The sequence below is a fragment of the Bos javanicus genome, chromosome 4 (assembly GCF_032452875.1).
Source record: "Bos javanicus breed banteng chromosome 4, ARS-OSU_banteng_1.0, whole genome shotgun sequence".
Lineage (NCBI taxonomy): Eukaryota > Metazoa > Chordata > Mammalia > Artiodactyla > Bovidae > Bos > Bos javanicus.
In genome coordinates this window covers 70,816,329-70,831,808 of record NC_083871.1, presented here as the reverse complement: position 1 = coordinate 70,831,808, position 15,480 = coordinate 70,816,329, and the positions used below count along the sequence as shown (strand labels likewise).

General features: G+C 41.4%; 1 long non-coding RNA gene across 3 annotated transcripts in view; it reads left to right on the top strand.

The window, feature by feature from the left end:
- LOC133246239 (uncharacterized) overlaps window positions 1–15,480 on the top strand; it is a 458,519-nt gene that overhangs the window by 422,068 nt on the left and 20,971 nt on the right. For 2 of the 3 annotated variants that reach the window (XR_009735973.1, XR_009735971.1), the window contains exons 4-6: window positions 9,081–9,187; window positions 9,364–9,405; window positions 10,839–10,917. The exons of the other annotated variant lie outside the window; for it this stretch is intronic. This is a non-coding gene — a long non-coding RNA (uncharacterized LOC133246239). The remainder of the gene's footprint in view (window positions 1–9,080; window positions 9,188–9,363; window positions 9,406–10,838; window positions 10,918–15,480) is intronic. 3 annotated transcript variants of the gene reach the window in all.

Genomic DNA, 15,480 nt, shown 5'->3' with positions numbered 1-15,480 from the left:
GGGAGAAGGCAGAGGCAGGGAGCACCAAGAAATGAATCATCAATGAAAATGCAGGTTTTTTCACAAAGTCATAACTATCTTTATAAAGTATAATAAAATAATTAAACAGCATGCAAGGTGGAATTCAAGGGAAGTTTTATTTTTCTTCTCTGTACTACAAATGCCTTCCAACATGCCATATTTCCAGGTCTGGGTCAGAGTGAGAAAAAGACCTTGCAGTGATCATTATAAGGCTAGATCTGCTCACTTTAAGTAAGTAGATTATTCTTCATTTTGACCTTGTTTCCTCCTTTTTTCCTAAGAAGGATGATGATAGAAAACATTCATTTTCTTTTTCCCTTTTTAAAAATTGTCTTTATTTCACTAAGTAAAGAGTGGTTTGGTGAAATGAAGTTTATTTTCAAAAAAAAAAAAACTTTAAAAAAACTTTGTCACTTAAGAAAGTCTTGGGCTAACTTTTTAATTTTTCTAATTTTTCATCTTAGCATGAACTGGTTTGTAAAACCTAATAAAAAGTTATTTTAAAAAAATAAGTTATAAATTTTTAGGGGAACCTCATATACATATCTCTCCTCTTTAGTATAACCTTATTTTTAATATTGTTTTAATCTGTCCATTTCTGATTCTTTGTATCACTTACCATCACTGAAGAAGAGCATAGAAAAGCAAAGTGGTTTCTTGACAATGTTGAGAAATTCTAATGACAAGGGAATAATTAGATGCATCAATAGGTCAGATGAAATTTAACAAAGTAATATTTTAAAATTATTTTTATGAGGCCATAAAGACATTTATTTATTGGACAACAAAGGATTTTTTCCTCTGGTGCAGACCTGAAAATTTAAAAATATATACATGTATAATGCTACCAAAGTTTAGGCTACAGCAAATGATGCTATATATTTGATAAAAAAAAAAAAAAAATTAAGCAGAGTATCTGGCCTCATGGAAGACAGCCTGACACTCAAGAAACAAAAGCTCTATTGTGAACAGACTCTATTTCAAGAGCAGACTGAGGGGGGGATTTGGCAAAATGTAGTTTAGGCTTAGACTAATTTCACATTCTAATGAGAATCTCCAGATAAAGCTGCTTTATAATGGCTACTAAGCAGTTGGCAGATTAACAAGATTCAGACCATACAGAGCAGGAATTAGTCATGTTTGTCATAAGACCATATGGCTAGAAAGAGACTGAGAGAGTTTGGTTTAGCCTGTCCTGGAGGTTTTCGGGAGGACAGCATACATAATTAAGAGCCCCAGACAAATCAGAATATTCCACAGCCTAGCAACCTTTACACAGCGAAATCATGCAAGGTTCATAGGTAACCAACTTCCTGTAATTCCTTTTGGTGCTGGAAAAGTTTTGTAGCCAAAGAATTGGATCCTAGAGTTTGTGCTCATTCTCTCCTTCAGTCTTCAGAATTTATGCATTAAATGGAGGAAATATGGCAAAGAAAAGAACAGGACAGATTTTAGAGATGGTCTGTGTAATATGGGAGCCCCTAGCCACTTAAAATTCAGTGATGTTAGCCCCATTTTTAGTGCTCAGTGGCCACATATGGCTGGTGGTGACCATACTGAACAGCACAGGTAGAGAACATTTCCATTATCATAAAAAGATCAGACAGCTCTGCTCTAGAGTCAAAGATCCTTCCCCCATAGACTTGAAATCCTCTCAACTTCTTTATCTGCACAATTAGGAGGCTATCTGTCTCACAAGAATGTTAGAATCCAATTGGAAGAATTCTCTGCAAGATATAAAACAAATAAATGTTAGCTATTTTGATAAGGATGATGATGATGAATGACTTCTATATAGGAAGCCATCATATAGTTAGAAATTATAGCAATCTCAGTCTTCACTCAGAGTGTACACAATCTCAGGTTGTGAGATGTTTCCTCCAATCATATACTCTCTTTTTCCTCAAAGCTTCTTCTTCACTCCATAACTGGTGACAAAGAATTAAATCATGTAGAAGTGAAAAGTCCCCAGAATCCTATTTGAACTCTTAAGCTTAAAAAAAAAATCACACCAGACAGAATTCATATTTTACACCTAATTTATTTACCATTTCCTAAGCAATGGCACCCCACTCCAGTACTCTTGCCTGGAAAATCCCATGCACGGAGGAGCCTGGTAGGCTGCAGTCCATGCTAAGGGTCGGACACGACTGAGCAACTTCACTTTCACTTTTCACTTTCATGCATTGGAGAAGGAAATGGCAACCCACTCCAGTGTTCTTGCCTGGAGAATCCCAGGGACGGAGGAGCCTGGTGGGCTGCCGTCTATGGGGTCGCACAGAGTCGGACACGACTGAAGTGACTTAGCAGCAAGCTAATGTCCACATCTCCGAGGAGCCTGTGGAAGTCTGAGGGTTGTGCAGAGCAGGGCAGATGGGGTAAGGGGGTATGTGGAGGGCAAGTGATGTTGAGTTATTACCATTATTATAAAAGTCTTCCAGGAAGACTTGTGTGTGTTTTACAGAATAAATCTTCTAGGCCACATATAAAGCATTGGTTCAGTCAAAAATTATATTAATTAAACTAATAATATTGTTTGGTGGAACTATACATGACTGCCATTTTTTGTAGGTCAAAAACAGTAAAATGCTGGCAACTGCATGTAGTACAATCTAATGCTTATCTCAGTTTGACCCATAGCATGGGGGTCAAGAGTTCCAGTGTTGGCAAACACACCTGGATTCAAATCTCCCTCTGCCACTTAACAACTGTGTCCCTGGAGAATTAATAGAATAATGGGAAAAATAAATGGAATTTGCAGATCAAATCTTCCAAATTCCTGGATCTATGAGAAAAGAAAAAGTGAAGACTTTTTTGCCTCAGAGTAGAAATGACAACCTACTCCAGTACTCTTCCCTGGAAAATTCCATGGACAGAGAAGCCTGATAGGCCACAGTCCATGGGGTCTCAGAGTCGGACACGACTAGGCAACTTCACTTCACTTTACTTCAGTGCTTTTAATTGGTCGATACCACCCCCTTCAGGCAATATTAATCTTGTAGGACAGAGACTAACAAAGGTAAGTAAGCAAAGAAGTTGGTGTAAGTAAGCAAAGGAGTTGTTGTACAGTAGCTAAGTCCTGTCCAACTCTGTGTGACCCCATGGACTGCAGTATGCCAGGCTTTCCTGTCCTTTACCATCTTACAGATTTTGCTCAAGCTCGTATCCGTTGAGTCAGGCTCTTCAGTCCATGGAATTCTCCAGGCAAGAATACTGGAGTGGGTAGTCATTCTCCTCTCCAAAGGCTCTTTCCAACCCAGGATTGAACCCGTGTCTCCTGCATTGTAGGCGTATTCTTTACTGTCTCAGCCACCAGGGAAGCCCTATCCCCCACCCCACTCAAGGGAAGGAGAGCTCCTTAAAAAACAGACTTTTCCAAAAGCCTGTGCCCTTCATGCCATAGGCATGATAAAAACCTCAGGGTTGACTGAGACAATTGTGCATAAAAAGGCTCGTTGATAGTAGAAAGAAACAGCCTTAACTGCTGCAAAAGCCAGAAACAAAGGTACATAAAAAAATAAAACAGCAGAACTGTTAAGAGACTTTGGTTTTGACTTTCTCAGTGGCCTGACAGCTTCATCTTATTACAATAATGTTTCGAATTATTAGTTGAGAAAACAACAACATGGATGTATTGCATCATCAGGGTATTTCTGTTTAAACAACAATCAAACTAGCTATAGTACAGGCCTTTATCTGACCAAGGAGGCCAGGCTGCTGCCTCCAGTTCCCCTTGCCCATTACAGCCACAAAGGAGACCTGGGAGCAGATGCCAGGGTAAGTGGCAGCACCAGGAGGGGAAGGTCAAGCCAGGCTGTTGCAATGAGGGTAGAAAGAACAGTAGTGAAGACACGGAAGCCAAATAACCAAAAGGAGAAACTGAAGAACCAAAAAAAACAAAGAACCTGAGAGCAAAAAGAGCAAAGCAGACCATCAAAAAAGGGGCTAGAGGAATTCTGAAGACAAAATTCCTGGGGTGGGTTTTACACAAGTGAGCATGGGTCTATGCAGACAAGCAGGATGCACTTAAAGGGACCAGAGAGGAACTTCTTTGTCCAGAAAACTCTCCCATATAGGATAGTTGTTGTTCAGTCGCTAAGTCATGTCCAACTCTTTGTGACCCCATGAACTGCAGCATGCCAGGCTTCCCTCTGCTTCACTATCTCCTGGAATTTGCCCAAACTCATATCCATTGACTCCAGCAGGGCATTTGCCCTGGCCCCCAGGCGGCACCTTGACTGACACCTGGCAGCAGGTAAAAGTTCACATGCTCAACGAGGATCAGCGGTGGGACAGCCAGGGCGCCGGGCATGTCGTCCAGCTACATGGAGCAGCTGAAGGACATGTTCCTGCGAATCAGGCCTGACAAAACATGGTTCTCTGGAGAAGGGAATGGCAAATCGCTTCAGTATTCTTGCCGGGAGAACCCCATGTAGGATGCCTCTCCTCAAATCATAAGTGAATTCCAGTTTACTACAAGAAATGAAAACATATTCTCAATTTTGAACAATAGCCTAATTGTACCTTGAAACAGCATTACTGTGACGGTATAAGGAAAAGAGCATAAGACTGAGATTTGACAAAACTGAGTCATTTGGCTCAGCGGCTATTAGCTCTGTGCCCAAGGACATGTGGGCACAAATCTCTGTGAACTAGTTTCCTCGTCTTAAAAGAGGAACAATAATGGCGCCTTCACAGTGTGTGGTGAAGGAGTGTGGTGAGATTGAAAGAGCGCGGTCAGTATCTGGTACTTAGTGCGCATGCGTGCTCGTCTCTCAGTTGTGTCTGACTCTTTGAGACCCACGAACCATAGCCTCCCAGTCTCCTTTGTCTGTGGCATTTTCCAGGCAAAAATACTGCAGAAGGTTGCCATTTCCTACTCTAGGGGATCTTCCTGACCCAGGGATGGAACTGTGTCTCTTGCATCTCCTGCATTGGCTGGTGGATTCTTTACTACGGCACCATCTGAGAAGACCACCTGGTACTTAGAAGGCACTCAAATATTAGATGGCTTCTCTGTAGCGATAATGATTTACTAGCAGCAAAATCAATGGTTTCTGGATTTATTTTCTCTCTTATGCTTGGTCAGTTACACCCCCTTTATACCTGCTGGACAAATGTTCTTTCCTGAGAAGCCTGCTCTGTTTATTCTTCCAAAGCAATGTGAATGGCAGTCTCCACTTGGAGACTTAGAATGAATGCATGCGTGCTAACTTACTTCAGTTGTGTCCGACTCTTTTGAGACCCTAAAGACTCTAGCCTGCCAGGATCCTCTCGGATTCTCCAGGCAAGAATACTGGAGTGAGTTGCCATGCCCTCCTTCAGGGGATCTTTCCCACTTAGAATGAATGCTGCTGCTGCTCTTAAGTCACTTCAGTTGTGTCCGACTCTATGTGACCCCATAGACAGCAGCCCACCAGGCTCCCCTGTCCCTGGGATTCTCCAGGCAAGAACACTGGAGTGGGTTGCCATTTCCTTCTCCAATGCATGAAAATGAAAAGTGAAAGTGAAGTCGCTCAGTCGTGTCCGACTCTTAGCGACCCCATGGACTGCAGCCTACCAGGCTCCTCCGTGCATGGGATTTTCCAGGCAAGAGTACTGGAGTACTGCCATTGCCCGAGCCTTAATCTGAGTCTTAGTTCTGGTAATATCCTATAGCAGAATGTCAACACTGGAAGGTTTCATTGTCAGCTGATCGTGGCAAGAGAAAAAGAATCTTCAAAAAGCAAGCGGAACCTCCCCCACACCTGCCATGAAAACAAAACACTGAAGCCCAAAGCCCTGTCTCCCAGCATGAGCAGCTGCTCGGGGCCCAGCACTTGGCCTGGCAGCTACTTAACCTTCCAGCAGAGCTCATGATGGGTCCCTTCCCGCCCCTGGTCTCCGAACTTATCAGGCGCAGACATCTGCAGCCTGGTCTTTGGGGACCACCCAGAGGGCAGACAGAGAGCCCTGGGGCTCCCCGAGAATTTGCAGAAAGGTCAAGAGTCACTTGCTCTGACCAGTTCACTGAAAGCATCTCAGGGAGACCCGGAGGAAAGGTCACCTTACGATAGTGACAGGGCACAGCTTGAGGGGGAAAAAGAGGAGAAGGCAGAAGAATTTCTTTCTTAAGTAGCAAAAAGTCCATCTGTTTCTGGCTCAGCTTAGACTTTCGAGTCTGATTTTTATTTCAATGGCATTTCCTTGGCTTTTCCAATTCATGTCTAAATCACAAAATGTGTCCATTGTGCACTTCTGGGCTTGCGTATATGTGCCACGGAGCACAACGCTGGAAATACTTTTTCTCACTTCATTAAACATTGCTTTAAAACAGCATCCAAATGTCTGCTCCCCTCCGCAAGTTGAGAGGGGATTGTGTTACTCCCCCCACCCCAATGGGAACAGAAGGAACGCCAAAGTCACAAGCTGTGATGTTTAATATTTTTCAATTTTGCATGTTAGACTTTTCGATTTAATCATGGAGACAGGCTGGTCAGCCCAGCCTCTAGGTAGAAGTGCCCACATCGTGTTGGGGACATGCCATTCACTTTGCAATGCTTCCAGCCTCACTGTAGCAGCTGAAACTGGCCTAACTACCCCCCCAACCCCCACCCCACCCTACCCCCGGACCCCCCAGGAGCCCTCTCTACTTCACTGAGTGAGGTGCTGACTCCATCTCCCACAGGCAGGCCAGGACACATTCTGCTGACTTAAGAAGATGCCACGTAAATTAGAACTCATGTAACCATATGGTTCAAACCTGCGGGTCATATTTTATACACGAATGACTATGACAGGCGGTATTTTTGTGCTGACAAGTTGTATTTCATCCATGTTTACTTAGAATTCCATGCTATCATTAAAAGCTGAGCAACAGAACTTTATCATATTTGTATGCAAAAGTTTGATTGAGTTTCCTTCTTATTAAAAAGAAGAAAAAGTAATCGCCCAGGCAGCTTTTGCTTCCTCCTTAACTTACTATCCATGTGTTGGGTGGTGGGTTCAGATGTCCTGACAACAGGAATTTAAAAGGAGTCCTAGAGTCCTGCCTTCCAGATTGACCAGTCTTGAATGTGCCAAACAGTCATCTTATTTGGGTTCTCAAAATAGAAATTGCATCAGTGTACCAACCACCCAATGCTGGACAACCTCTGGATGTTTGCACACACAGAACCAGTTGACTCAACCTTCTTGCTTCTACTTCCTCTAAAGTGGTAAATAAGAGAATCTTCAATGCAGTGATTAGTAAACTCCAAAGCCCTTTCATTGAGAAAGGAAACAATAAAATACCAGTTGAATCATCCTACAGCCTCCGCTTCTTAGAAGACAAGCCCTAGAAAAATACCTCTCAAGTTTACTAGAATTCTGATTCAGTAATTTTCTTTCAATGGACATGTGTCCTTCCATTTGAAAGATAATATATAATTACTACCCAAAAGAGAAAGATGCAAAAAATACAAAGCATAATTTCCTATCATCCCATACTCAAGGACAAGCACCATTAACATTGTGTTGTATTTCCTTATAGTCTTTTCTGCATGCCTATTTATTGTAACGTGTGTGTGTGTTAAAAGGGATGATTGATAGCTGTGTTCAGTTCTAACTTAGAACAGATTCAAATACAACTTTACATATACAAATTCTCATTTAACATTTTAACCCAGGGAGCATTTCTACATGATTATAAACTTCTCATAAATACTTATTTTTAATGGCTGCAAAATAAGGAATGCATTTTAAACATACAATTTCTAACTCTATTAGGTGCTGTGGGCCATAAATGTAGGAAACAAAAACTAAATGTACATTCTTCTGAGGGCAGTGACTTTTGTCTCTTTGTATTTTGGGCGGTAACCCTGGTACTTAGACTAATGCCTGTTCCATGATACGGGTCCTTTACTGAATAAGAAGAAGCATGGGGGACTTTGTGGAGTCCTAGAGACCACAAGGACCCTCTCTCCCAGCACTGTGCCCTGCTTTGCCATTAACTCACTCTTTATGGTGGTTGACAAGTAGCTACTCTGTTTGTACTTTGATTACTTCTATGATATGTTGCTAAGACACAAGTAAGAGTAAATACATGATTCATAAAAATAGCAATAGTTTTTTTTTAAGCACCTGTTTCTCATTTAACTCCCTCACAAGCATATTTTGATAACTACAAGGAAATCTAAGAATGCTTCAAATTGTTTCTCAAGTTCTTTTAGAAATTAGGAAATATGTAAGTTACAATAAAGCCGTCTCTGTGTGTCTCTGATCCCCAAATATCGAAATATGTTGGACACTGGGCAAACAAATAAGAAATGAATTTAGTTTAACACAAAAATAAATTATAAAAGATATATTACTTTGTTTAGCTAAAAGTTTTGATGCCCAAGAAAGCAAGTCAAGTCCTGCCCTGGAAGTAGTTGTGTAATGTTCTGGTAAAAGTGGTGTATAGCTAGGATCTAGGGTCTCATCCCCAAGAATGAAGGCAAGATCAGTGATTCAACCCAAGAGCCAGAATGGGATTCATGGAAAATTTCAAATATCAGTTGGGCAGAGTTGAAAGGATATTTTCTGAAATGCTTATATTTAGCGGAAGGACCCCATGAGCAAAAATACCCCTATTTTGCTTATCTGGGCTTCCCTGGTGGCTCAGATGGTAAAGAATCCACCTGCAATGCAGGAGACTTGGGATTGATCCCTGGGTCTGATCCCTGGATCAGGAAGATCCCCTGGAGAAGGGAATGGCTATCTATTCTATATTCTTGCAGGAGAATTCCATGGACAGAGGAGCCTGGTGCTAGGAGCCACCATTGAACTTAGCCTTGTATTATACAGAGTAATTCTTAGTATATTGTATGAATGTACTGTCCTACTTTTTTTCTTTTTTGGCTCTTCCAAAACCTAAAGATATATATACCCTTATTAATGTCCATAGACCTACTGTATGAGCTCAATTTGACTTTTAAAACAAATATAATATGGACAAGGAAATATAATATATAATTTAAACACAAAAATATAATATAATGTGAGCAAGAAAAATATTAAAATTTTAAAACATTGTCATTACCATTAACCTCTTCTATCAGCTCTGTTCCAGGGAAGGATATGAGGGCATACATTGCCAGTCTCTCTTCTCTCCCAGCCCAGAGCAAGACTTCCCACAGCAGAGGGAGTTTCTGAGGCTACAGCAAAGGTGAATAAGAGGTTGAAAGATGGAACCCCTCCAGGAAGGCTGAAAGAAGTGGGGAGATGTGATGTGATAAAGAAAAGGAGACAGAAAAATTTTTGAGTTTAAAAATTTATCTTTAATTATGTGGAAGGATGTTGATGCAAGAGAGTGACCTCTTTTTCCCATCTCTTTTGGGGCAGGTCAAAAGAAAATGGACTTAAGCTGCAGCAGAGCGGGTTTAGGTAAGACAGAAAAAGGAATTTCCTGAATGTGGAGATCATTAAAAACTGGAATGAGTTACTAAGGGAGTCTGTGGACACTCTTCCTCTGGGGAACATTTAAAAATAAGATAAATTTTCATCTGTCAGGGAGGGTTTAGAAGTAATCCAACCAGAAGGCCTCTCAAAGCATTTTCCAGCCCTATAACCTGAAGGCCAAATTCCCTCCAATTTTATTTCTACAGTTAACTAGACATGAGATGGATGCCTGAAGCGGAATTCAGAGTTTCAGATACAGCAACTAAAGCCTATTGCCTTTTGTTCTATAATAAGACACCACTTTGCATAAAAGACTAAAGTCATAATCCTTCCTGGAAACCATATCAAGAAAAACATTCACAATCCAAAACTTGGCAAATTAGCTATTGCTTAGACACCTTCACTCTCATTCTCAAGAATACAAAATACCGTGCCCTCCTCTATGCCCTTTTGTTCCCTTTGGTCTTCCGAGCACACCTCTCCAGCTTTTAAGTTTATCTTTCCCAGACAGTCATTCCAAATATTCCATTTTACAACTAGTCAGTTTCTCCAAACAGTCTTTCGAAACCTAACCAAATATTTTCCCAGCAATTATTTGGCTAAGTTTCAATCTGAGATATACCAAGCTAAAAAACAAGTTTGCATTGTGAAAAATTCTACTCAGGCGCATTCCTTTCTTTTCATTTTTCCCGAGTTTTTAATCAAGCCAATCGGTGGATTTATACATGCCCTCTGAGGATGGAATATCCTGACACTGTGGAGTGCTCATATAACACTCTCTCCTGTGATTTTCCAACTTTGATTGAGTTCCATAGTTTGCCTTTCTTTTAAATGCTTCAAGTCTCCTTTGTTTCAGGGATTTTAAAGGGAACTGATCACCAAGCCCTCCTCCTGTGATCACTGGTACTCCCTCCTCTTCATTCTTAGCTTCACCTTTTTTTTCCCTTTAGTTTTTCCCACCTCCTTCTTATCCCCTTATGCCAAAGCACTTGTCAAAAGTTCCCTGGAGTTCTGCAGTCCCTTTGTGCAGCATGATCTCTCTGAAATCAAGTGAAGAAATGTAATTCAGTTTAGGTAAGAAAAGGAGAGAATGGACAGTGGAAAAGGAGAAGAGAGAGGGTTTCAGCCACTCTGAACATCTAGACCAGAAGCTTTCTCGTAGTCATCTCTTAAGTAGAGAGAGAAAGGTTCTCAAAGAACACATTTGGTATGTGTCATGGCAGGATTGGGGCCAAAAGAGATATATGACCTTCTAAAAAGACAACATGAATTTATTCATAGGTTGTGAATTAAAGTAGATATCATATAACTCACAATATTCATGACACCATCAAATGTCTGCTTCACTTCTGGTTCTAAATTAAGATGACCATATTATAATAATCAAAATAAAATCATCATTATTTTCACTTCTACAGAATCTTGCTGGAGAACTTGGAGTCTTGGTGGGGAGTGGCATCACTTTAGTATTTACACACCATGAGGAAAGTAAAAGAGGTGTGTTCTTTTCTTGTATTTATGTGGGGGAAACCAGGAACAGCCTGATGACATAATCCACCAAGGGTGGCCAAAGTCATCACAAGGTATATAAGTATCCGTACATAATATATTCTTCACCAGGGTCCCTGTTAGAATAAAATTTATTTGTATAGCTAAATAGGTGGTAAGGTTTTTTTTTTTTAATGTGTTCATAAAAACATACTAAATTGAGCTGATGAGTAACATCCTTCAAATAATGAAATGCATCATTAAATATTTAACACACTGAGAGAAGCTTGATCAATAGCAGCCTGTCTTCTTGGCAATAGTTGCTTTCATCAGCCTCTCCAAGTCTACAAGCCCAAGGCTCTATCCAAGTTTACCTGGAGAGCTAACCACACACCACCTCTCTGCTCCCCCACCCTACCATCCTCTTCAAACTACTCAGAGTTCAACCCTCCCTTCTCAGATGGAGATGCCAATGGGGTTAGGGATAGGGGTAGAAATGGGAAAATCATAAAGGATCCTTTGGATTCATTCCACCTCCAGGGACCTACACCCTCCTGGACACTCTTTACTGGACACTCAGGGGGAAAATAAACTGTACTAGAATATTGCATGTTGGATGGTGAACACAGCTCAGTTAAGTGGCAGTCCAGTCCATGGAACAACCCCTGGACTAACCATAGCTTTGCCCCCTGAATCGCTGAGAAATTAACATGAACACAGTTCCTCCTTCTGGTGCACCACTTCCTTGCCCCCATTCGTCCAACCACCACATTCACTATTTTAGACAAGAATCTTTCTTTTCACACGTGATTTGATCTTTGCCTTAAACCTTTTGCCTTATGACAGCCACCTGGTTCTGTCTTGGTCCTGCTACACCCCGAGATGGGAAGAGTCCAGCATCCCTGCCCACAGAAGCATGCAGATAGATGGGTCACGGAGATTCTCCCAAAGCTTGGGTACCACAGAGCATCAGGTTCTCTGCTAAAGCTTCCAGCAACAGAATGAAACAAATCACCCCTTTGAACAAAAAGCTCCAAAACTAGAGGGAAGAGAAAATGAAAGCTGCAGATCTCTGTAAATTATATATTATCTGTGCCTGGAATGCCCACAGGGGTCATGAATTCAGAGACCCCAACAGCAACAACAAACCAATATCTGACACCTTATGTTCCAAACTCATTACAGCTCTGGGAGTGAAAGGATGGAGAGAAAACCAACAAACAAGCTGCAAATAAATTATTCAAAAGAGGGAAAGCTTTCATTATTTTCTTGAGTTTTTCTTGAGGTTTTCCCAATAGTTTCAAAACTGGCAGAAAGAGAAGTCCTGTCTCCTAAATTATCCATTGAATTCAAATTATCTCTGGTCTGGGAATGAAAGGGTTCTTTGTGCTTTTATGAACTGGACTGAAAAGCACAGACTCTCTCAATCTTAACCTTTCTTTTCTTTCTGAAACGTTATAAAGAAAAACAATATGAAGATTTAAATCACATATCAACTGATTAAGAAAGAGATTAGCTGTTTTATTTTAACTTAGCCTTTCAAATTAATGAAAACTCTGTTCTTTACATTGAATTGGGAAAATGTTTTGGGAAAAAGTGTTGGCCCTTCTCTCATACCTAAAATCTGACTATATTCTCTCACACTTTATTCAAAGACGGTTGCCATTGTGCTATATTGAACTGTGTTGTGCTGTGCTTAGTCGCTCAGTAATGTCCAGCTCTTTGCGACCCCATGGACTGGGGCCTGCCAGGCTCCTCTGTCCATGGGATTCTCCAGGCAAGAATACTGGCGTGAGTTGCCATGTCCTCCTCCAAAGGATCTTCCCAACCCAGGGATCAAACCCAGGTCTCCTGCATTGTGGGCAGATTCTTTACTGTCTGAGCCACCAGAGAATCCCATATTGAACTGAGCTGGTGCTGGACCAATTCTAGGTCTATAATGAATGTGTAGATCTACCCATTAGCTATGAACTCAGTAAGATGCCATGCTCATCCTCATACCCACACCTTCTCATTTATAGTGAGTGTTCAATAAAGCCTGGTGGTCTGTGTGAACAAATGAATGGACAATCATGTCTAAATCACTAAGGTTTTCTCCCTCTCCCCCCACTCCATATCAGTCTTCACTGAGAATTACTCCTCGTCCATTTTCTTCCCCTAAGACATGTTAGTAATCAAAGGAATGCACCGTACTTTGAGAGTCCTACACATTCTGTTTCTTATTTTATCTGAGAAAGAATGTACTAAAGAATCCTCCCACCGCATGTGGATTGAATTTCCATTCTCTTCTCCTCATTTCCACCTTTCTTTTATTTCTGTCTCCATCAGAGCACAGCACTCAATATGCTACAGAAATAATTTTCTGCTGAATGAGGTTCGGCCATAAGTCAAGGGCAGATTTATTAAGGCCCCTGCACAGCCTGTTCCCCAGCTTACCGTCAACATGACAGTTTAAATCTTTGATCACTCTTACACGTAACCCCTTCAGTGCTGAGCAGTCCACTACATAAGCAACAGCCACTCCTGGCATGTGAGTGGTGTTGAAAATGGTTTTGAGCCCCACAGACAGGGTGTCATCATCAGGACCCAGGGGGTCGGGACCTTCCACAGATGGTCAAGGTATCTCCCCTCCAATGCTCTCTACCACCTGTCTCTGCTTCCAGAAGTTCACTTCATTGTCACTGCAGCCAGGCCCTATCATCTACTGCTTCCTAGGGAGCCAGGAACACTCCACTGAGGTTCATGTCCCCTGGATAGCAGTTATATTTAGTGCATTAGTTGGGGGTCCTATGAGAGACCCTGTTTGGTTTTCGTTTCTGCTTTTTAATTTTACTTTTCTGTGACTTATCAAACATCTGGCACCACATCAACCAGTCTTTTAAAAAAAGACGCTTGGTTTCCCTGATGGCTCAGAGGTTAAAGCATCTGCCTGCAATGCAGGAGACCTGGGTTCGATCCCTGGATCAGGAAGATCCCCTGGAGAAGGAAATGGCAACCCACTCCGGTATTCTTGCCTGGAGAATCCCATGGACGGATAAGCCTGGTGGGCTACAGTCCATGGGGTTGCAAAGAGTCAGACACGACTGAGTGACTTAACTTTAACTAACTTAACTTGGATCAGTCAGGTGGTGAGGTTATATGGTGCTCCAATGCTTACTTTTGTATGTAGTTGAATGTCTTCACATATTACATTTTGAGCACTTTGGTTACCAACACACACACATACTTTCCCTTCACAAAACAGCCCTGGAAGGGACCACTAAGAAATTAAGCTACTTGCACAAGTTCAAAGGCTCCTGGGAAAGGCTCCTCCATTCATGCTAACCTGAATGTCAGGTCATCAGGTATACATACCCTTGTTTCAGATCTTTGATCTACATTTGCCCCATGGATTCTTCCCAAACAGAGGAGGGGTGTTGTTATTCCTCTCATGTGGGTAGCCCTTCACACATATCAACATTTTATTCATGCTTATCTCAGTAGAGTCTCACCTTAATTTCTACAAGTGGAGGTTACTGTCATCATTTTACACATGAGAAAATCTGAGTTATTCTGAGTGACATACAAATGTAGGTAGCAGACTAAGACCTTACACACAGATCTTCATTGGAGGCATAATCTCCTCATAAATAACATATTAAGAAATCACCACAATGCTAAATAGCTTTGAGGGAAGGTTAGGGATAAAATGGCTTCCCTGGTAGCTCAGCTGGTAAAGAATCCACCTGCAATGCAGGAGACCCCAGTTCAATCCCTGGGTTGGGACTATCCACTGGAGAAGGGATAGGCTGCCCACTCCTGTATTCTTGGGCCTTCCTTATAGCTCAGATTGTAAAGAATTCTGCCTGCAATGTGGGAGACATGGGTTCAAGCCCTGGATTGGGAAGATTTCCCTGGCGAAGGGAATGACTACCCACTCCTGTATTCCTGCCTGGAGAATTCTGTCCCAAAGAGTTGGACACGACTGAGTGACTTTAGCTTTTATGAATAAAATATCCTATTTTAAAATATATGCACAAATTCACACTACACAAAAAGGTATGAAAAGGATAGGAAAAAATGATGCAAATATCCCAAAGCTAATCGTGCTGTCATTTGGGTGTATGTATCCTTCCAGCCTCTTTTCTACAAAAAGATGTTGTTTTTTCAAGATCAGATGCTGGTCCGTATTATTGAAATCATCTCACAAAGCCTACTTGAGTGTATACCAACAGGAAGAATAGATTCAACACTAAGTAAAGGGGGGTTGTTTTGGCGAATGAATAAACTCAACCATTATGTTTCTTTCTTAAAAAGCAGTTTACCAACGTAGTCTTGAGTTAACATTCAAGATTTCTCTTCCCTCTTTTAACTGTTAATACAGAAGGCAGAGCCTGGCAAACCCCTTTTGAATGATGCAGGAAATGTTTGCAGGCAAAATGTAAGATGTGGAATAAAGACATAAATTATATGTAGAAAATATACATTATAGGTGATGGAAAGATTCAGTCAGGGCACAATGGTCCGTCAATGTTTTCGCAGGAAGGGGTAGGCCCTCCAAGTCTCTGTTAAAGGGCTCCCTAACTTCCCTTG